Source organism: Triturus cristatus, chromosome 11 (genome assembly GCF_964204655.1).
Source record: "Triturus cristatus chromosome 11, aTriCri1.1, whole genome shotgun sequence".
NCBI classification, from domain to species: Eukaryota; Metazoa; Chordata; class Amphibia; order Caudata; family Salamandridae; genus Triturus; species Triturus cristatus.
The window spans coordinates 614853146-614876208 of record NC_140594.1 but is presented as its reverse complement, the minus strand read 5'-3'; the positions used below and the strand labels follow the sequence as shown (position 1 = coordinate 614876208).

Sequence of the window (23063 nt, the reverse complement as noted above, 5' to 3'; positions counted from 1 at the left end):
GAAAGGATAGGCCACCAAAACATTAGGGGAGTCTTTCCCCTTCAGCATATGGTATGCAGCACAAACAGAATGCATGAGGCCAAGCAGATTGAACTGCAGAACCATGATCTGAGCCACAGTCTGAAATGTAGGAATCCTCTCCCAAATTCCTGTGGCCCACGGAGGAGGAGGAGGAAAGGCCTTCGTGTGGTTTCTGTCCAGTACTGGCCCTATGAAAGTTAACCTATACATAAGAGAAAAGCGAGAATTTCGGACATTAACGGTAAAGCCCAAGCTATGGAGAATGGTCTTAGTGTGCTGAAGATGTTTTTAGACCAGCACTAGAGACTGCCCTTCACCAGCCAGTCACCAAAGAACAGGAATACATGGACTCTTGACCTCTGTAGGTAGAACGATGAGTAGCCCTTAAAAAAAAAAAACCAAGAAGTACAAACGATCAGAACATAAACTATCAATGGCAAACACATGCCTACACATTTTCAGTGCGCCTCCTTCCTGAACAAATAGAAAAAGTCACAAACTCATGGCACTTCCTTTCAAGACAGTGGCACAGATTTATTATGCCTATCAGCATGCTGAGTAGACCCCAGCACAAGCTTCAACTGATGCTATAATACACCAAACACAAACCAACAAAGATCAACACAAAAGCATAATAGTAATACACTAAAACACAAACAGCAAAATAATGCACAAAACTGCCTCACACAAAACAAAGCACAGTTATATTGTTCTATTTTGGTTTTAATCCTGTGCTATCTGTTGCACAGATTTACTTTTATTGTGTTGTTGTGAAACTCCTATGTTGTGTTATTACTATATTTGTGGATTTTCACAGCAGCAGGTTGTGTTATTGTGTCAAGGTGTTTTCATGGCATGCTGTAATTGTATTGTTGAGTTTTGTGTTTGTTGTATTTTATGTCTGTTTAACTATTGTGGTGTGTGCCACTTGTAGGCGGAATTTGATAATGTGGTGCTGTTACGTAATAGTGTCTCTGTGGGATGGTAGTTCAGTGTAAGAGCTGGTAGCATAGTAGTAGGGTTTTGAAGTTCTGTGCTGGTGGGTATTACTGTGGCTCAGTTATGTAGCAGTAATGTGATTAGGTCACTGTGCACAAAATGTGGGTGGGTGATAGCTATAAGAGAACTGGTGCTGTCAGGTGGTTTTGTGAATGAGTATGGTAATTGCATGCCAGTGTAGGTAGTGGGTTGCGCTGAATTACTTTATGGGCCGAGTGGAGTATCTGGGAAGATGGTTTGTTTGGAAAGCTGTACAACGGGTGAGGGATAGTACTTTCAGGAGTTTCACAGTGTCACTGTGCTATCACGAGTCAGTGGTCAAATGGATTGGTACAGTTCTAATGTGAAAAGTGGTGCTGGGGTGGCTTTGTATTGCTTGGAAATAGTAACGCATTTGCTGGGGTGTGGTAGTATGATGGTGGTGGGTTAAAGGGAGGTACTTTAAGGTGGTTGTCTAAGCGTGGAGAAGGCAGAAATGTAGTGGGGTGTGGAAATGTCAGCCTGCTGGATAGTACAGTGTTGGTGCGAGGTTTTTTGGTAGTGATGGAAAATGGTAGCACCATGGAATAGTGGTGGTGTTTGAGGGAAAATAGGCCGATGGGAGTAGTAATTCAATAGTTGAGACAGTAGTAAGATTCTTATGGGCTGCTAGTGTGGCATTACAGAGTGGCAGTGTGGTGGCACTCTGGTGAATCCATGTGCGACAAATGGCTGAATGTTTGAGAGAAAAAAGCTTTAGGATTCATTGTAGTTTTGAGATGCAAAACAGCGTTTAATGCACTGCAACGGAAGCACTGCAAAGAAAGAAGAACAATAATAAATGCTACTAACAAAAGCAAGAGGCAAGAGAGATTTTCTCCGCTGAAGCCCACTGTAGGTACATATATTAGTGACATCCTCTGTCGAGTCAGCTCAAAAAGGGGCACAACAGTGAGAGAAAGAATTAGGAACATAAAAGACTGGTAGACTTAACGGCACAAATATGAGCATCTTTGAGGAGAATGAGCCAGAGACAACCATCCGAAAAAATAAAAGAGCAGAAGACAAAGAATAGGACAGTGAGCAAGCCAAAAGGGAGTAGCTAATAGATGTATACTCTAAAAAGAGACAGATTTGAAAAAGGGGGTAAAGGAGGAAGAAAATGAAAGGATTTCCGTTCACAAAGGAGGTGCATGCAGGGCTATTGAGGCTAAACCAAGAAAAAGTTATTAACGGTGGTAATTCCTACACTGCAAATCCTTAGGCTTCCTTCCACTATGTTCATGGAATGTCCCATCGAATTGGAAGAGAACCAAAAGATGTTTAGAGAAAAGAGAACTGTCTCTTTAAGAAAACTCAAGCCAAGGTGCAAATGGGACCCACATATTAACTAGTTGATTTTAGCCAGAGAAACAAAGTAAAAAAAGAAAGTGCAAATGGGACACTCTAGCATCCAGGCTTTTCTACTTCCACAGCACTATTCCCATTTTCCATACAAACTATAAGCAAACTGCACATATAGAAGGTTGATGGATCATATGTAAGAAGGACCTACAGTGTAAGAAATAAGGCGAGTTTGTTACTATTGGATATTAGTATGCTCAGATTACATTATGTCATCTTAGAATCTTGATAAGCTTCTCATTAGTATAATACCGAGATGGGGTTTGCATATCAGATAGGAGTAGCCAAACAGCCCCCACAGGAAGGCTCAATTGAACCGAGCATCTTATAGGGTGCCCCTATCATTATATAAAACATGCAGAAAGCACAGAGGGGAGCATTTTAGGTACCCTGCAATTGACTTCAAGAGGGACTGGATACTGAAAAACTACTGAAGTTGTCTTGGCTCTGTCAGCATGCACAAATGTTATAAGGAAAAGCCCTTTTATCACATAAAATACAAGGTTATGAAGTACTGGGCAGAAGGTTGTGGGTGGCTTTGAATTCTGCTTCTCTGGAAAAGAAACTCCACAGGTCAAACGGCAGTCTTTAGTATGCCCCAGGTAAGTGAATGGTATTCTTTGCACTCGTATTTAAAAAAATCATTTCAGTTCCAGATGCAGGAGATGGAAAGGATGCAAGTAGACCAATCACTTGGTTGATATGAAAAATCCAAAAGAGACCACATCATCACTGTGAAACACCACCTGAGGCACTGCTGAAGACAATGGCTAAAATTCTCAGCAGACCGAATACACTGCAAATTAAATGCAGTTTTCAATGTCTGTTTTATCTCGCTGTACCTATAGGTTGAAACATTGTGTGGATTTATTAAGAGGTCTGAAACTGAATGGGCCTTTTGAAGCATGAGAAACAATAGTAATAGGCATTCAGAACGATGTTCAACAACAGTGTACTTATAGGAAATAAAAATCAATCCTCCAAATTCTGGTCATCACTTTTTGCTGCCAGCATGCACGACTACAACTAGGCGGCAAACTAGACTAAGTAAAAAAACAAAGTAAATTACACTGTTTAAAAAAAACGGTAGGAGTGTTAAACCACTAGCCCAGTGGTAAGAAAGTAGGAACTTGCTGTTATTACTTCTACTCGGAAATGGTGTTGAATGTTCCCACTATGCCTACTCTTATCAAAAAGCAAGAGTAGCAATATACTATTTTGTTGTTAATTAAGAGGCGAAGTTTAGCTATTGAGAGGACGAGATGGTGCAATCTCTCTGCCCACCTGCTGGTAACAGAGAACAAGACATGTTGCCTGTGCATATCAGCACATACTACCCATCAAGGAAGCAAGAAGTGCCTTTAGTACAAGAAATACTTGATCGATATGCAGAAGACAGTCAAAATAGGTACCAGAGGGTCCTGAATCAGGACAGGACTAACTATGAGTTACTGTGGTGCCAACGACCATCTGCAACCAAGAGAATAAGTTACTGATCCCAGCCAAAGAGGCCAGATGGAGCTGGAAGGTCCTCAGATGTGGACCATATAAATTCTAATGGCCAAGAGCCCCATGAGCCTCTGGGATGTCCATGCAGGGGTCCTCCATGTTAGACCAAAGGTACAGAGGGTCCTCCCAACCCTGCATTGCTTTAATTCACTACATTCACTGACCGTCCTAAACCAAACCAAAGCAAGCTTTTCAGGTGAAATGTGGTCCTCATGCATAATCTTGCAAAGTGGACCATTTAAAATCAGGGGCAGAGGGTTCTAATAGCCTCAGATATATAGCCAGACAACATATGAAGATTGCAAAGGTGTAGCAGTTTCATGGGAAAAGCCTCAAATTAAGAGTGGGAAAACATTTGTTGACTGTTTTGGGTGCCAGGCTTAGGCTTGAAAGCAGAATCTTACACAGAAAAATAACTGCTGTTAGACGAAAACCTCCAGGGAGGGTACAAATTCTGAAGGTGGAAATAGGTGACATTGTCCACAACAATACAAGCAGTTCCTCACTTGTAGGGTCAAACAAGCAAAAGGAACCACTCTGAACATCACCTTAAACTCACACAGATAGCAGAGGTTAAGACTGGAAACTAGACGAGGCCATCTGTTTGACACTTTGGCAAAAAAGAGGGACAAAACTCAAAGGCACGTCATGTCTGAGCAGTGCCATATTCCATTTTTCATGCAGCTTTGGAACTTACAGCAGCTGATCTGATTGGGGGTGCAAGTGAGGGACATAGGGATTGAGGGCAACAACATGAAAGAAAGAATACGGGGATCTGAGGGAATGCCTTTGAAAATCAATCAATGATACTGACACACTCTGACCAGCTGAGTAGAAATGTTCCTTGGCCTCTGGAGCAGGGAGGGGAAAGCTGCTTCTTCACCTACTCTTTCACGTTGTATGTGAAAACATTGTTTTACACGATATGGAAGGCCTTTCCTTGGTGATGGAGGTTGTTGCAAGCATTTTCACCAGCTGGAAAAGCCATGAAAACAGGTATGCCTGGGTGATTGGATCATTCAAGAAAACATTGAGTCTAGGAGGCTATGAGCCAGGCTTTAATGAAAATCTCCTAAAGACTTTTCACAAGAGCTCTTCTGCCTCACACTGGTTTCAGAATTTGTCCGGAATTTGTCCAAAGAAGGCTAGAAAAGCCCTTAGGAAAAGGAGGCCCAACTCCTAATCTTTTTCCCCCTGGGTGACAGAAGAGGTATGTAGCCAGGCCTGTCTCCGCACCTTTGAAGCCAGCACCGTACTACTTGCATCTGTGCCTGCATGGGCACAGGAGATGCTGGACAGGCATAATCTGTAAACTACAAGGACAAAGTCATTAACACAATGAAACGGATAGCAGTCTTGTGTAGAAGTCACAAGTGCTAGGAAGAATTCTGGTAGAATCTCTCTTGAAGGGAGGCAAAAGAGGCATCTTATCTGTGGGTACAAAGACTGAAGATTCCGTACATAGGACACTGCCAATATGTGTCAATAAATGATGACGTTAGAGTACTAATACTTCATAAATTATTGGGGATACTTCCTCTTTGCTAAAGAGCATTTATAATCACTCCTTCTCACCTCATTCAATATTAACTCAACATTTCATAATTTCAATAATTATGTTCTTCTTTGTTTTATATGGTCATCATTCCACATACCAATATACTGAAATCAATCTCTCCATTATGATATCAAGTATGTGATGTCGTTTTTCTCACTTCGAGGGGTGGGAGCTATACAGAAACAAACATTACAATATGAATAGTTGTGGACACACCACTACCAAGTAAAACATTGGGTGGTTTGAAAGAAAATTTGGATTTGTCTTTTTTTTTGTATGAATAAAAGGGTGGAAAGATTATTTTGAAATAAACTCGGAGGCAGAAGAAAGACTATGGTCCGGTGACATCATATGATCTGATAAGAATATGATGGCGCAATCTGCATTCTGGACTAATGATGGGTGTTTATTAAAGGAAGTTATGAGTCTCACAGCCAATTTTGTCAATCTTCCAAGTACACTGAGTCATTGTATGTTTAGTCTGAACTGTAGTGAAATGCAGTTTTTGTTTCTGATTTATATATAATGATTTTCTTTTTTAGAAAAAAATACCCATTGATCACGGGACTAGATGAGGTCCACGACTGTGTACAAATGATTTAAACTTGGGGATATTCAATTAAGACAATTTGAAATAAATAAAAACTTAAGTATGAAAATTATGAAATTTTGAGTCAATAAAAGGTAAGGAGAATGAATTACAAGTGCCTTCTGGTAAAGGGAAAAGTATTGTTTTATAATGTCTTAGTTAGGTGAGATCTGTGACTCAGAAATAGACCTAGAAATAAAGCAGCATGTGGAATGCAGAGGACATTTACATTTGTTAAGGTTATAGATAATATCCCTGCATTCCAACAGAGCAGGACTAGGCCCAGATCCACTCATCAGGTGCGATGGCCAAGTTACCTTGAAATCATGAACGATTATACGGCTCATGCAACTTAGCGCTTAACTTATTATCTGTAATGACAGTGTTTTTTACTACTTAACCTCAAAAACTGCTTAAGGCTTGTCGGGTACAATACTAAAAGTCTTTAAGCCTCATTTACCGTTTCTGGAACGCCTTGGTTGACTAACTAATGAAAGGGTGCACTACTCCTAGTAGAAGCCTAGACAGTCCTCTGGGACCTCTTACATAATAAGACCACTTGCTTCCTAGTACAGATCAAACTTTGGTAAAAGTTCAAATATTCTGTAATTGAGTCAAACCTCCATGGAAGGCCAACTGGCTGCCAAGGGGAAAAAAGCTAGTGAATGATATTCCAGGACTTCCAAAAGAGGATCAACTTTGAGTATATGGGAAATACCCAAGGAGGCAATTCTCATCTCTGTCTAACAGAAACCACAAGGACCTAAGACACATGGCCTCAAAGCACTGAAGTGGGGTTAGCTTGAATAAATATGATCCACATGAAAAACCTTTGTAGTCTCTCGCCTGTCCTACCGGTAACAGTGCAAGGTGAGAGGAGCAAGACAAAGGGCTGAGATGCCCCACCAGTTAAAAGCAGAGGTACGAAAGTGAAGGAAGGCTAGCGTACAACACAAATGCCACCCAGTCCCCTAGCTGCAGAGATGAGTTTTGCTTTTCAAAGCCAGCGATTAGGTTTGTGTGTGAGGCTGGATGCCACGCTACCTACCTAGGCTTCACATCTTGCAGAAATGTTCCTATGCAAAGATGCTCCAACATCCCCGAATCGGAAGGAAAAAGCATTGGAAGATGAAATTAATATACCAGGGCTGTGAAAGAGCGAGGAACAGAAGATGAATCACGGAGATGGTCAACAAAGCCACTAAACGTATGTGGGTAAAATAAGAAGGTTTCTAGACAGGACAGAGAGAAGGGGATAGTGAGGAACTTGAAAAAGAAACTGTAGAGCGAATGAAAGAGAAAAAGAATGCTATAGATAAAGAACAGAAGAGCGACACTGAATAGAGACAGGAAATGAGTGAGTCAAAAGGAGTGAGAGAATCCATGATGGGCACGGCAATGGACAGGCACTGTACAGACATAAGAATAAATGAGACACGGAGACAAGAGTATTCAGGTGGGGGGGCAGAGAGATAGACACATGGGTCAAGGAATGTCAAAGAGAAAGGAAATTAACAGGGGACAAACAATCCCATGCATACAAGACAAATGATGCTCAAGCTTGCTATGGAAACCTTGAAAGTCTTCAGAAAGTCACCAGTGGATTGCCGAAAGCTCCACAATGCAATACCAAATGCATATCATCTGCAATACTAATGCATATGAAACAGAAAAGCCACTGAAAGGACATAGGAAGTAAGTTATAAATTATAGTAATACAGGGGAGACAGATTGTCAGACATGTAGTTGAGAGGCAATCAGAATAGAAAGATGCATGGATAAGGGAATGTAAACACCAGGCTTTATACTATTTCGTTTTATTTTGACATTTAGCTCAGACTACATGAACTAGAAATCAACGTCCACTACCATCAAAGTTTAAGGTTCAGGTTCAGAGCAAAAACAGAATGCTTAATGCACTGCCACAAGTTTCAAAGGGAGATGCACATGTGATAACCAGAAAGGCAGATGCAGAAGTATAACCTTGCAATTAGGCAAATAAGTTAGACAGAAGCTTGACCTACTATGGTGGCGGTTTGGAGTCGAAAAACAATAAAACAGTATATGACAAATGTATCAACTCCCTTCAAGGCTTGCATTTTTCAAAAATCTGATATAGGGACATTTTGCATGAGAGCAGCTGTAGCTACTCTACTAGCCGTCGAGTGACATGGATCTTAGGTTTACTCTGCAATGGTCTATTTACCATTTGGTAGGTAGTAACAAAGCAACATGATTCATATAGCTAGAGTTGTTTCCTAGTTCAACAGTGGCATGGGACTTCCATACTCGTATGTCGAGGTAGGCTCAACTCAACAGTACAACAGAGCCTCCATGGCAACAGATGGCTTGGTCCATGAAGGACCCTTATCTAGTGGACTCTTCAAACATCTTTCCTGGACAGTGTCAACTGTATATGGCAAAACAAACCATCTGGTATTGAGTGGACATATTGCATTGTGAGTAGGTACCTTCACCTTCCTTGGTTTACTTGCATCACTTGTGCAAGTCCCGCAAGGGTGTCTTACTAACTCACCAACAAAAAGAGTAGCCTATACTGAGCTTGGAGGCTGACACTGTATATTGAAGTTGAGCTCCCTTCTTTGTGTTACTTACACTCTGGAAAACATGCAGAGCTACATATAATATATTCACAGCTTCTCCACGTACTTTGGCCTGTTGGAGACTGTACATTCCTTCCTTTCATCCAGAAGGCTAACATACAAAATATGCACCAGGATGTTAAAGGAGGACCCAATCTGCACACCCTCTGCAAAAACGAAATAGGCTGCCTAATTTTACCCACCATCAAACAATAGAAAATGGGAGCTTTGCTGTATAACAGACGGAGGTCAACTCACCCAATTATAAACTTAGATAAATACACATAAAATTCCTAACACACAGTATACTACACTCCAGAATTCCTCCATAAGCTGGGCCTAGTTGTTGATACAAATTGTTTTAAATGTGGGACCCTACACACAGGATTCCTTCCTTTGGTATGGCAATGTCCTGAGATATGCAATGAATGACAATAGACTTTGCATATAATATCTAACATGGCTAGACGCATCATTCTGGCCACAGAATGGGGTAAGTGCGGGACATTCTTCTATAGTACAGGAAATTTACTGCCTTTTCATTATTACTGGTGAAAAGAAGGATTGCCATTTACTCAGCCAGGAGAACCCTCTAATTTCAAAAGAGTGGTTCCGTAATGTGACTTAGTGCAACAAGCAACTAGAGGTGTATTGATAGTTAATGCCACTCCAGTCGAGGCCCAAAGATAGCTGGGCCCCTCTGCAGGCTTACCTTTTCCAGGGCCCCGCAGAGGGACCATTGTCAGAAATAATAATTATCAGCCTTTCCTGGGCATTTTAGGTGACAAGTGTGTTGTTTCCTGGGTATGCACGTATCCTTGGTTACTTACAAAAGAGTGGTATCCAGGGTTGGTAAATTTATGAGATCTGCTTGGTTCGAAGTGTAGGGTATTGTACTTTGACGTTCTGGTGACCACTGAGCTGGTACTATGGTGTGTGAAGATAGCCAAATGATTGTAATGGTGAAAAGAACTTGTACTTTTTATGCACTCGATTTCGAAGTTGTGGGTTTCTGTAATTCCACTGCATTATAAAATTCTAAAGCACTAATAAATAAAACAAATGTGTTGACTTCTTTCTTTAATGGTAAAATCCAACACAGTTATTGAATTAGTTTCAAGCTAGGTGGTTCCAGAGGAACATTGGTCTCATGGTAACACAGAGACAGTAGGGGTGCAGCGGAAGATGCGTTTCCTAACCAGATAGGCATATGTTATGTTGGTTAGCTTCTTCAAACCTTGGTTGGTGAAAGGAAGGCACAAGCTAGCTGAGCTGAAAAAAGACAACAGTAGAAAAAAATAAACTAAAAAAAGATTTTAAAAAAGATTAAGAGAACAAGCAGCATTTAGGGCAAGCTCTGACGCAAGAGATTCGCTGAACATGAGAAGCAGGATCTGCTCCAAACTTTGTGAAAACAAAATCGGCAATGTTGCACATACAAACAGGAGTGGAGTGCTCAGCGTACCCCAGACATGCTGCATATGTGGGACAAGCCCACAAAGCTCTGAAATTAACAAATGTAAAAGCAGTTTCCAGTTCTGCCACTAAGTGGCAAAGAACCCTACAGTAAGAATGAAAACGGCTCAAGGCAGAAGAGTAAAAGTCAATGGGCCCGGCTCATCAAAGCATTTAGGAGTATGGGAAGCTGTACTACAGGAATATTCTTATACATACTCTTACATGTTTGTGAATCAGACACGAACATTGAACTCCCTATCAGTAGAAGTGCAAAGAGAATACAGTTCTTACTATTTGTACTAACTGCATAGAAAGAGACCATGAATATTCCCATCTAATTCCCATATTTGATGTCTTAGGGTAAATTCACAACGGCACCCAACAGTACACAAAAGATTACTACAGGAGAATTACTTTACATATTTTATAATGCCTTCGTGAGTAGTCCCAATGGTGTGGCTAAATGGGAGGAAAAGGGTTGTTGAGAAGACAGATTATTGGGAAAGTGTATAGTGTGTTAGGAGATATCTGCACAAAGGAGCAAAATGGTAGCCCAAACAAGAAGAATACAAATAATTTGCCAATTTAACAAGACATGTGAAACCAAATCTGTAGTGAAGGACAGCATGCAAAGCCAAATTGGAAGATAAGGACAGAGTGCAAGGCCACTAAGGCTAATAACAGTTTGCAGAATGTCAGATGAGCTCAAACTTGCAGGATAATTTTCTGCAGAAGTCTAACGGGGGGGGGGGGTGAGACCCTTGAATGAACCCAAAACCATTGCACAAACTCTTAATGAACAGTTATGGAAGCAGTTTCCAGTCTCAACACTCACTCAATGGTGTGGCGGGACAGGAAACTGGTCATGAATTATACCAGAGTTAAAAAATGGGACCGAGCCAGAGTATAAATGAAATAGAGAGCATCCGCCATTCACTAAAGTGACCATCTCCAAAATGCATTTCGGTGTAAAGCTTCAATGATTATCGTCAATAAGGTTGTGCTTCAAAATCACAATAAAAGCATATAGTCCTTTGAAAAAAATCTGCTCAAGGAGGACAACTTGGAATCTGATTGAAGATGCTGATTCATATTTGCCCCACGTTTGGTTATCACTGGAGTGACTAGTCCTATCTTCAGTAGCGATATGAAATGTCTTCTTGAAAGAAGAAATATTACTATGATGATGAAGAGCACAATATCAAAAGCACATGACTTCATCAGATTTGAAAGTGGTGGTGCAAGAAGCAATTTCCTCTGAATATATTGTGATTTCTGAATCACACTGATGAAATGTCAACGATTTACACAAAACGTTCATCTGATTTCTGAAGTATTGCAAAATGTTTTGTAATCTCCCAGTCGCTTCCGGTTTCATAACAAGGCTTTTGGTGGAATTAAGCGCTCCGGTGCACAGGGGATTGCACTTCTTTGCATAAGCATTTTATGAGATAGAATTGTAAGAGGTCATCGTACCTAGGGATTTCTAACTACAATAGATTTTTGAGATCATCAGTAGCCTTTCGAATGATGGGTGATGTAATGAAGTATTTATGGCTAGAGTAATTTAATATATAACAGATTCTATGATTATACTGCGAACATTACAGCCTTACCTAGGTGAGGAAGGCTACCACAAAAAAAATCTCACTGGAGAGCAGCAAGAGCACACTGCTATGCAGGTCCTTCTGGAGCAAAACCAGTCAACTGAGGTTTTAAATTCACTTCAGTGTCCCGTTCTTCCATCTCTTTAATGACTTATGATCGGTCTACTGACTTAACTTGTTATATCAGAGGGGCACCTGCCCCCAGTATTCCCTATACACAACTTTAGGGAAGCATAAAGATAAAATGCAAAGAGTGGGGAAGATGGCAACTTTTACATCTACAGAAGTTCTGTCTAAAGAAATTGTTCTGAATCAATCAGTAATTGCATTGGATAGAAGTGTTGCGATCATGTAACCCAATTGTGTTAGAACAGTTGAGTTTTGGATTCTATTCTGACAGTCAATTTGTTGTCAAAAGGAACCAAGGCAAAAGTGTAGTGCATACCAAATTTGCAGAGTCAGTGTATGACAAGAAGTGCCACAAGTGTTTGCCTTCCTTAGTTACTCTTACATATTTCAAAAGTGATCTTGGAGGGAATTCAGAACGCCATTCTTGGCTTTAAGAATGAAGAACCTCTATTATGTTAAGTCATGTAGAGAATCACAAAAACGACCCATAATGCCACAAGGAGTCACTGAAGTGATCATGAGACAGAGGTGTCATGCTCCCTGTATCTCAATCCTGCAAGACCCATGGTGGCAGGTTCTGCAAACCACCAGTTTGAGGTAAACTAAAGTAGGGCCTATGTTAAATAGCCCATAAGAAAGATCATGAGGGTGATTACCAAGATACCTTAGTTTGTACACCAGTGAGGAAAACCGCATTGAAAGTGACATATGATATACCCACCTTCTAAAGTTCCACTAATTTGAGACTCTTAAGTTCTGGGTCGAAATGGACCAGCTAGAGGCCTTCTGCCAATGAAGAATGCTGTACAACCATAGCGTAACATCCACTGACTAGGATTTAGCTGCTCCACTCTTTTGAGTTGCCTATGTCCACAACTTGTAATCTCACACTAATCAAAGAATATATTCTGCAAATCCCAGCAGAGGTTCCCTGAAGAACCATACATCAGCTGCATTTTCAATCAACAAGGACAAACCATCACAGGGTCCAGACCACCTTTTAACCATCTTTTTCCGAAACAGTAGTGTCAAACATACCTTCACATATGGTAGACCTACTGAGATTAGGACTACGCTATCAGAACACAAACTGTATATCAGTCTTCTACTTGAGGATGAGGTATTTCAATTCAAAGAGTCTCATTCAGATTTCAGGAGGACACATCTCACATACAAATAGAATTTTGAAAGACAGCTTAACACTGCATTGGTTCATAATGCCAGGGAAGTTACAACCAAATCCAGAATCTATAAACTGCTATCTTACATACTTTAAAGCAGCAACAACCAAGGTTATTTTAAGATTACTACATGTTTATCACTCCTCAAGACCTTTCAAAAAAGTATGTACTACATTGACTATTGTACTATGAGTTGCTAGTTCCCTTCCTGCTGGCTCATAGAATGTCCCAGCTGCTGTACTTACTACTGGAACGTTTTAAGCATGGCAAAACCAAACTTTCAAAAAGGGAGGACTAGTGCAAGAAAATACACATTTGCTGCTCCATCCTTTCTAATCTCCTTCTCAGTGCATTCACTTTGTCATAGATGGAGAGGAAATGCCTTAAGAAAACAGAACATGATTCCCAAGAGACAATCTAAATACCCTTTTGACAAATATTTTTCATAGGATATGGGCCGTTGAGTCTGTCAGAGTTAGAACAAATAACAAAGAAATAATGCAACAAACCACTGATGGAACCATCCATCTGGCAACTGTGGACAGATGTTAAGAGACAAAGCACTGGAAACACTGAAATGACCTCAGAGCAAGAGTGTAGATTCCCTTGTTTTGAACAATTCCACTTTAAGATGCAAGACACCACCCAGCGTGCAACACAGGCTTTAAAACATGCTTGCTGGGAGAATAAACACTTGAGGTAGTAAAAAGCTAGGCAGAAGATTAAAGGTCCAGCTTGAGATGTAGACAGGACATACATATCATACAGAGGTCTGAGGTATGAAAATGTCCTCTACCTCAAAGGAGGGATTTGAAAAGAAGAAAATCAAAATACCCCTTGTTTAATATGAATATTTGAAGAACCAAAGGCAAAAGTGATGGCTAGGTGTTGAAGAAAACTGTATTTTCAGAAATATTGTATGACTCGCTGGGGGAAAAAGCTTCCAAAACTGGCTAATACTTCAAACATATAACAGGAGTCTCATCTTATCAATTTAAAAAAAAGGTTTAGGCGAAAAAGTGGATTTGGCGTGGGCGATTGTCCACCTCAAGGAAGAATGACACTAACGTGCCAGAGAGCCCCAACTAAAGTAACCTGAGCTCACCCTCTTTGTAGCTATGGCATAAAGCAGGCAGGCTCAACTTAGAGCAATGTAAAATATTTATGCAAAATGTATAATTGCAATTACACTTATATAACCTTTGCAACCCCTGAAGAAGCGCTAAAGCGCTTTATGTCGGGCTACACACTGCTCGGGAACCCAAGTTTAGTCGTTAGCCCAGTGCCACTGACACCGTTGGTTACTGGAATTAGTTTTGAGTGCTCAAGCAAACCATTCCATGTTTTAACTCCAGTTTGTGTGGTAGGTTAAATTACAGGTGGTTGCGAGTCCTTAACTCAGTGGTCCACCAGGACTAATGTAACTTCATACCCAACCGCAGCACCCACCACTGCAGTTGCCGGAGGCGAACGGAACGCCTCCATCAATGCAGGAAATATATATATATATATATATATATATATATATATACACACACACACACACACACTGACAAAACCATAGGTTTCACACATGTTATAGTTAGCTGGACATTTCACTCGTAAAAAACCATTAAAATTCCCCCGTTATAGTTAGTTCAGCTAAATATAACTCGCGCGACCGCAATCCACTGCTGATGACGTCACATATTACATCACTCATGACATGGTCAGTGACATCACTCATGACATCACTGATGACATCTCAAATAACATCACTGATGACATCATCCAGTGAATATGTGTCTTTCTGAAAAATAAATATTTTTTATGTATGTATATCTAAAGGTTAATGGAAGAATAAATGGGTAAATAAGTGTCTAAATGGATGTTTTTTTTTGTAAAATTAATTGTATAACTGACTTATTAACAGTATCTTAGTGAATACAGTGATGTAATATGTGACATCCTCAGCAGTGGATTGCGGTCGCTCGAGTTATATTTAGCTGAACTAACTATAACGGGGGAATTTCAATGGTTTTTTACGAGTGAAATGTCCAGCTAACTATAACATGTGTGAAACCTATGGTTTTTTCAGTGAATTTGCAAGGTTTCTAAAATGCTAATTCCTAACTTCAACGTGTGTGACACCTATGGTTTTTTTAAGTGAATTTGTAAGGTTTTTTTAAATGCTAATTTATGTATGTATAATATTTTTTATATAATTATTTTACAATAAACTACGTATGTATATAGTTATAGATTGACTGTATCCTGTAATATGGAATGGCTCGTTTAAAATGTTTTTTTTTTTAAGGGTTTTTCACCGTGCGCGCACGGAGCGCGCACCCCGCGATTTAAAAAAAAATAAAAAAAATAAAAAAAATGTTTCACCCTTCGGGGTCCTTCAGGGACCACCTGACAAAGGCTAGGGGGTCAGGAACTCTCTACCCTGCCCCCTTTTCACTTTCTCCACCTTTGTTTTTCACTGCCACACACAAAATGGCGTCCGAAACTTCCTGATTTCGACCGATTCAAATGTTGACTGACATCTAACCACCAATCAGAATTACGCTCGCGCACGGTGCGCGCATATAGATATTTATGTACTTTTAACTGCAATTTTCTCAGGAACTACTGAACAGATTGACACAATATATGCAAAAGGCACATCCCTGACCCGAGGACTACCTCTTTGCCAAATGTCAAGTAATTCTGTTCAGCCGTTCGGGCTGTACCTTCGACTAAAGGTCCTATGGGAAAATGCGTTTTGGGACCCACCTTTTTTCTCAGCCCCCACTTGACGAACCACCCCGAGACTTTCAGGGTAAGAGCTGAGCAGAGCGCCCCATTAGTTCTGAAAATTTCGCGAGGATTCGTCAACCGGCGCCAAAGTTATTTGAAATTGAATTTTCAGATTTCCTATGGGAACTCGGTCCTAACTATAACTATCTACTGGCGACTGCCACGAGTGAGTAAATGTGTAATTAATATATATATATATATATATATATATATATATATATATATATATATATATATATATATATATATATATATATATCTCACACAACGGTGACATTCAAATGGATTTAATTAATTGCAGCACTGGCAGTCCTGACATGTTTCGGTCGCATCGACCTTTCTCAAAGGGAAGCCATTGGCATCTGCTGACCACACACCTCCAAGTCGGTTGCTTCATTTAACACATTTTTTGCCCCCTAGTGGACGCCCAGATGGGCCTTTTACTAAAGCATGCTGGTACTTGTGGTGAGTAAATCAGTTCAATTCTTACCCTCCAGTGGGTGATGCCACACATATACATACATACATATATATCTATATCTCACGGGAAAGGGGTTGAGCCACACACAAAACTTTTGATTTGCATATTTATTCAATGGTAAAACAGCATGAGGCGCAGTCCTGACGCGTTTCACTCCTGCCTGGAACTTTTTCAAAGGTAAGCCAGCACCTCAAACACGCCAATATTCTTCACAGGCTGATGTCCTCATTTCAAATGCACATCCTCTGGTGGAAAGCTTTGCTAGTTGCATTGTGGGGTCTGTGGTCCAATTGGCAGTGTATCATTTCTTCCCTCTGGTGGGTGGTGCTTGTTCATGCTGTTGCAAGTAACATACCTCATTTTAAATTATTTATTTGTTTAAGCAATCCGTTTCCTGTGTCAAGCCCACTTTTCAAGCCTGACTCGGGTCCTATACCGAAGACTGTCTTCGGCGGCCCTGCATTTCCCTTTACGTTTTCACAGGCTACAGAGTTGGTTCAGGGTCAGGAAATGATGGCGCTTGTGGTGGTGCGTCGCTCTTCGGCGCAACCAAGCCGATGATATGTTCACAATTTCTTCCCACACGGAAAAGAGGTTGAGCCACACTCGAAACGTTTGCATATTTATTCAAAGGTAAAACAGCACGAGGATATATATATCTCATCATCTATCTTTCAAAAAGGCTATTGATTCCTTGGACTGGTCCTCCATGGAGAAAGTTCTCCTTCACATGAGTTTTTACAGCCTTTTTATGAACTATGTCAATATTCTCTATTTTTTTTTTTTTTTACAACACTTTTTATTAATCAAGTAGGCAAGGGCTGCAGGCCCCTGACAAACCAGGGGAAACTGCCACATAGTAAATAGCAACAACACTTGACATTTTGTCGTATAGAGGAACAATGGAGAGCTATTCATACGGCATCGATCAAGAAACACCCCTCCTCCCTTCCCAACGCCCAACCCCCTCCCCCCGACCGCACCACCGCCAGACACCACCAGAACCATCACCACACAGTTAGTATGCCGTACCACGCATGGCATTCAAGTAGGCCCCAAATCTCCATCCTCAGGGACCGGTGCAAGGAAAATGCCCCTATAATCAGGCCACCGCTTCCAAATCTTGTAGTGTTTCCGAGGGCACCCACGCGCCCTAAAGATCGGTAGCTCCAGACCCATATTGAAATCCAGACCCCGTTTCCAAATATTGAGAGAGGGAGCCACCGGGGCCTTCCACGCACGGGCTAGATCCCGCTTGGCTGTCGTTAGGCCCAGAAGCAGCAAGTGGCGCTTATAGATATTGCCCCCAATATCAGCCATAACATGGAGCAACGCCAATCAGGGGTCTACAGGGAGATCCCAGCCCAACACTTCGGATACGCACCCCAACACTCTCCCCCAAAACCTATACACTGCAGGGCAGTGCCAGACCGTGTGCACCAAAGACCCCAGCTCCCGTCCACACCTAAGGCAGTCCTGGGAGGCAATAAGACCCGCCCGCCACAGCCGCTGTCGCGTGTAATAGGTCCTGTGCAAATACCGAAATTGGACGAGACGCAGGCGGATCGCTATACAAGCCTCACGGGGGGAGGCCAGCGCCTCCCTCCAGTCCGTCTCGTCCAACGGCCCGACATCAGTCTCCCACCGTTCCCGCAGACCCTGCAGGGATGGGGCCCCATGAATCACCAAGGACCGATATATTTTAGAAACTTTCTTCTCCTGGAGATCCCCCATAAACACCTGGGCCTCAAGGGGACTGTATTCAGGAATGGATTGGAGACCCTCCAGTCTAGGGGCGAGGGCGTGGCGCAGCTGGAGGTATTTAAAGAACTGCGTCCGTGGCATTTGATACTCAAGCTGTAAGACCTCAAAGGATTTCATCACACAGCCCTGGACCACCGATCCCAACGTAGAGACACCAATTCTGTCCCAGTCCCTGAATCCAGAGAGGGTCGCCAACTGAGGGAGGAGCCCGTTCTGCCACAACGGGGTCTCCCGGGTAAGCCTACCCCACCAGCCAATATGACGCAGAGCCCGGCTCCACACCCGAAACACCACTTGAGTGACCGGTGGCAGTGCCGCCCGCAACGCAGTCGCGTATAGTAGGGTATGCACTGCATGTGGGTCCATGAGGCGCCTCTCCACCGCATATGCTGGGTCCCCCCTATCTCCATACCACCATTCGTTGAGGACCTATAGATGGTAGGCGCAATAATAGGATAAGATATCGGAGGTAGCCTGTCCCCCATCGTACACGGACAAAAAGCAAATCTTCAGCGACACCCTGGCCAAGCCCCCCTCCCACAGAAAGTGACTGAGCACCGCATTGACCCTCCGAAACCAACTGAGAGGAATCTCATAAGGGTGGTTTTGGAGCTGGTAGAGAAGTCGAGGCAGCGCCACCATCTTAAAGATGGCAGAACAGCCACAAATGGTGAGAGGCATACGCACCCAGAGCTTAACATCACAACATACTTTCTCCCACACCGGCACCACATTGCGCTCCCAAGCGATCGTCTGCATGTCTGTCAAAAAGACCCCCAGATATTGCAGCCCTCCGGCCGCAATCCGCAGAGACGTCGTCCACTCCCCCTGCACGTCACGACCGCCCAGCACACACAGGGTGGATTTCCTCGGGTTCATGTATAGCCCGGACGTCTCCCCAAAGACCTGCATCATGCGAAGCAGCCGCGGTCCGGTTCTATTGAGATCCGACAGGAAGAACAACACGTCGTCGGCATATAGGGCAATGCGATCCGACAGGCCATGCTCCCACTCAAACCCTGTGTATTGCGCGTCCATACGAACCCACGCGGCCAGCGGCTCCATGGCCAGGGCAAATAGGTATGGCGACAGGGGGCAACCCTGTCGCGTCCCCCGGTTCACCAGGAATCGCGCCGAGGCCGCCCCCGCCACCCGAACCGAGGCTGTAAAATCGGTATACAAAAGTGTTAAATAGGATAAGAAGCGCGGCCCCAGATTCAGCCGTTGCAGCAAGGCAAAGAGATAGCGCCAACTAAGAGAGTCAAAAGCTCTATCTATGTCGGCCAACAGGAGAGCCGCCCGAGCCTCACGCCGCCGGACCGCAGCTATCGCCACATGTGCACGCCGGATGTTATGGCGCGTTGCCCTATGGGGCATAAACCCGGCTTGGTCCGGGTGGACCAGAGTAGAAACATAAGGCAAGAGCCGGTTGGCCAGGGCCTTGGCCAGAATCTTCGCCTCCACATTCAGAAGGGAAATCGGCCGATAGGAGGCATGTTGTTCAGGAGGACGGCCCGGCTTGTGGAATACGACAATCTCCGCGTGGCGCCAATCGGCCGGCAAAACCCCCCGCTCACAAGCATCTTCCACCACCGCATGATAATGGGGCCCCAGTTGCAGAAAGTATTTGCTGAAGAACTCACTCGGGAACCCATTCAGGCCCGGGGCCTTCCCGACGGACAAACTCCCCAGCGCTGTCCCCAACTCATCCACCGTGAGCGGGCGGTCCAAGTCTGCGCGCGTCTCATCTGAAAGGGCTCTAGGGGGGAGATCATCAAGGAACCGATCCACAAGCACCCCGGTTATGGTCTCCCGCTGTTCATACATCTCCGCATAGTATGCCGCAAAGCTGTCCGCTAAGGCGCCAGGGTCAGTCAGCACCCGGCCCTCTCTATCTGTGATCCCCGGGAGGGTCTGTGCATGATGCTGCCCCTGACACAGCCTGTAAAGCATGGTCCCCGATTTGTCTCCCCACTGACACACCCGACTTCTCGTAGCTAACCACGCCTGCCTCGCCTCGTCCAGCAGGAGCGAGGCATATGTTTGCTGGGCATATTGCAACTGACACCGCGTGGCCCCACCGGATTCCCCCTGGCTACTGCTCTCGAGCTGCCGAATCTCCCGCTCCGCCTGAACCAATCCCGCTTCACGCGCTCGGCGGGCCGCCGCACTATATGAGATGTCAACTCCCCGCAGCGTAGGTTTCCAAGCTTCCCATAGGATATCAACTCCCGACACCGAGCCCACGTTTCGGGCCCAGTAAAGATCCAGAGCCTCCGTCATGCGGGCGCAGTAGTCGTCCTGCCGAAGATGCCAGCCCGAAAGGCGCCAGCGAAACTGCCCACTGACCCCCCCCAGCCACAGACGAAGCGACACAGGGGAATGATCCGACAAACCACGGGGGAGGATATCCGCCTCCATCCCCCGTGTCGCCGCGGCACCCGAGAGGAAAATGTAGTCCAACCGAGAGAACGAGCCATGAACGGCAGAAAGATAGGTATATGCCCGCGCATTCCCATTAAGCCGCCGCCATGCATCCACCCAATTGAGGCCCTCAGCAAGCGCCCGTAGCTTGGTTGGGCGATAATCGCCTCGCACACCACTCCCCGGACAGCAGTCCCGCGACACCATCATAACGTCATTCCAATCGCCGCCCACTATGCCTGCCGCCAACGGCATCTCTGCCCACACTCATGATCTGTTCGGCTAGGGTCCATGAAAAGGGGGGTGGGGCATACACGCTGCCGAGGATCACTACTTCCGCCCCAATCTTGCCTTGCACAAAAACATACCGCCCGTGCGTATCCGCCCACAAGCGTGTATGTGAATATCGGACCCGTTTATGAATGAGAATGGCCACCCCTCGGGAACCCCTAGTGAACCCAGCGTGAAAGACCTGCAGGTACCCATATCTTTGAAGGCAGGGAGCCTTAGTACCTAGGAGATGCGTTTCTTGCAAAAACAAGACCTCTGCCGACGCCCGCTTGGCATACTGCAGAACCGCCCCCCGTTTAATCTTATCGAGCAGGCCGCGGACGTTCCAACTCAGAACCCGGAGTACCGCCGGTCTCCCATCCACCCTAGTATGTGTATCAGCCATGATCGGTCAATGGAGGCCACTGAGCCCCCTTCAGGAGCAGCTTAATGCCACCCTCCACTGGCAGCTCCCACAGGCGTGCGCGGTCTAACAAACACCATAACCCCAACAACAGTGCCAACCCCCCCCCCCCCCAACCCCCCACCCCATACCTCAAAACCACTGAAGTATCTGTCGCGGTAGATAGCATCGCAAGACCCCAACCATGGATCTCCGACCTCCCACCAATGGATCCCCAACTCAACCCCACCAACAAGTCGCAGGTGACTACCCCGCCCGCAAGACGCTACTGCGGCACCTGCCCATTACGCATGTCGCCGACCCCGGACCCCCCCCTGTCCCCACACACACACAGCATCAAGTAAGACACACGCTTCGCAATATGATAAAGTCCCCCGCCAAGGCAATATTCTCTATTTAATGTCCTCTGTGCAAGTACAAGTAAATAGAGTTGTTTGAACCAGTTTCCTATCATAAGAGGAACTAGGCAAGCTCCTCTTTGCCCAGGCGATACAGACTTCAGCAAGCTGGATCAGCTGTGATGCGCAAGTGTGGGGTCTACAGTGGGAAGAGGGCATAAAGGGGAAGACAGCAGTCTATGCTGATGCCGTTCTGCTTTTCAGGTTCCATTCCCAAACGTCAGGACCCGGTCTCATCCAAATCTTGAAGCTTTACCGGGAGGCATCTGGACTTACAGTCATATGGGACAAATCCCTTCTCAAGCTACTTAAGGAAGACCCTGGGACTGTGGACTGGTAGAACAGTTTTACAATACTACTTTCACGTTTCCAAAACATTGGAAAACATATTGGAATACATACTGCCTTGGATCGGAGACTGAACCTCTCCTCTCTGAAAGCTAAGATGAGGAGACATCTCATAAAATGGGAAAGCTCCCTCTCCACATCCTAGGTAGAGTAGCTCATTTTAAAATGATGATCGTACAATGCTTTCTCTACATTCTGCAAAAATTCCCCTTGATAATTCCACTCCAGCGGTTTAAAGACCTTGTAGTTTGGTTCCGCTCCTTTCTCTGGGTGGCCGTCCCCACACAGAACACTTGGCAAATGTAGATGGTCAACCTACTACAGAGCGATGGGTATTGTGGACCTGCACGTGTATTATGGAGCAAAGCAGATTTTGATAATAAATGACTGAATATGTGCGGGGTGGGACAACCCAGCTTTCCAAGACGAACTGCCACTAATGGGAATTTACAATACCATGGGAATGATTTAGGGGAATCATACACCTTCCTTAAGTCACTATGGTAGTACTTCTGATCTGGTGCTTAGCACTGCGCCTGAGTGGTTGGGAACAAAGTCTGACACAGACTGGTTTAGCAGTGATAAAGTGCAAAGAGTTTTAAAAAAAAAACTAGCAAAGACAGGGATCAGAAAAATGCGAAACACTTAGCTTGCCATTTCTGATTCTGAGCTATAATATCTCAGACATCCTAAAACGTGGCAAATTTAAATCTGGATGGCCACTGGAGAAAGCCTGCTTTTAGGGAAAATAAAATAGCATAGCCAAGTCAGTTTTTCCATTCAAAAGCACACATCAGCAAAAGCCTTGTTATTTCTGCCTTGCCTATGATGTTCACACAGTTTTGTTGCATATTTCACTGCTTGCTCCTTTAAAGAAAATATGCGAAGCCTATCTAGATCCCTTCTCTTTTATTACCTTTTCTTCCCAAAAAAGGAATTATTAAGACTGCATCAGCCATATTCTTAAATGTTGGTTTATTCCCTGAATGTAACAGCATTATTTTAAAAGTAAAATAAGTGAAAATCAGTTATTCTCGCTTGGATTGAGAAGAGTAGGTTACATGCATCTTCTTTCCATTGACAAGCTGTTTGCTATTTGTAACAGAGCTAAGACTGTGTTAAAGGTATTTTTT

The 23063-nt window shown here is 43.9% G+C and overlaps 1 protein-coding gene across 2 annotated transcripts in view; it reads right to left on the bottom strand.

Annotated features, from left to right (window-relative positions):
* The window catches only part of PPP3CC (protein phosphatase 3 catalytic subunit gamma), a 653177-nt gene that overhangs the window by 463726 nt on the left and 166388 nt on the right, over positions 1–23063 (bottom strand). The window lies entirely within an intron of this gene.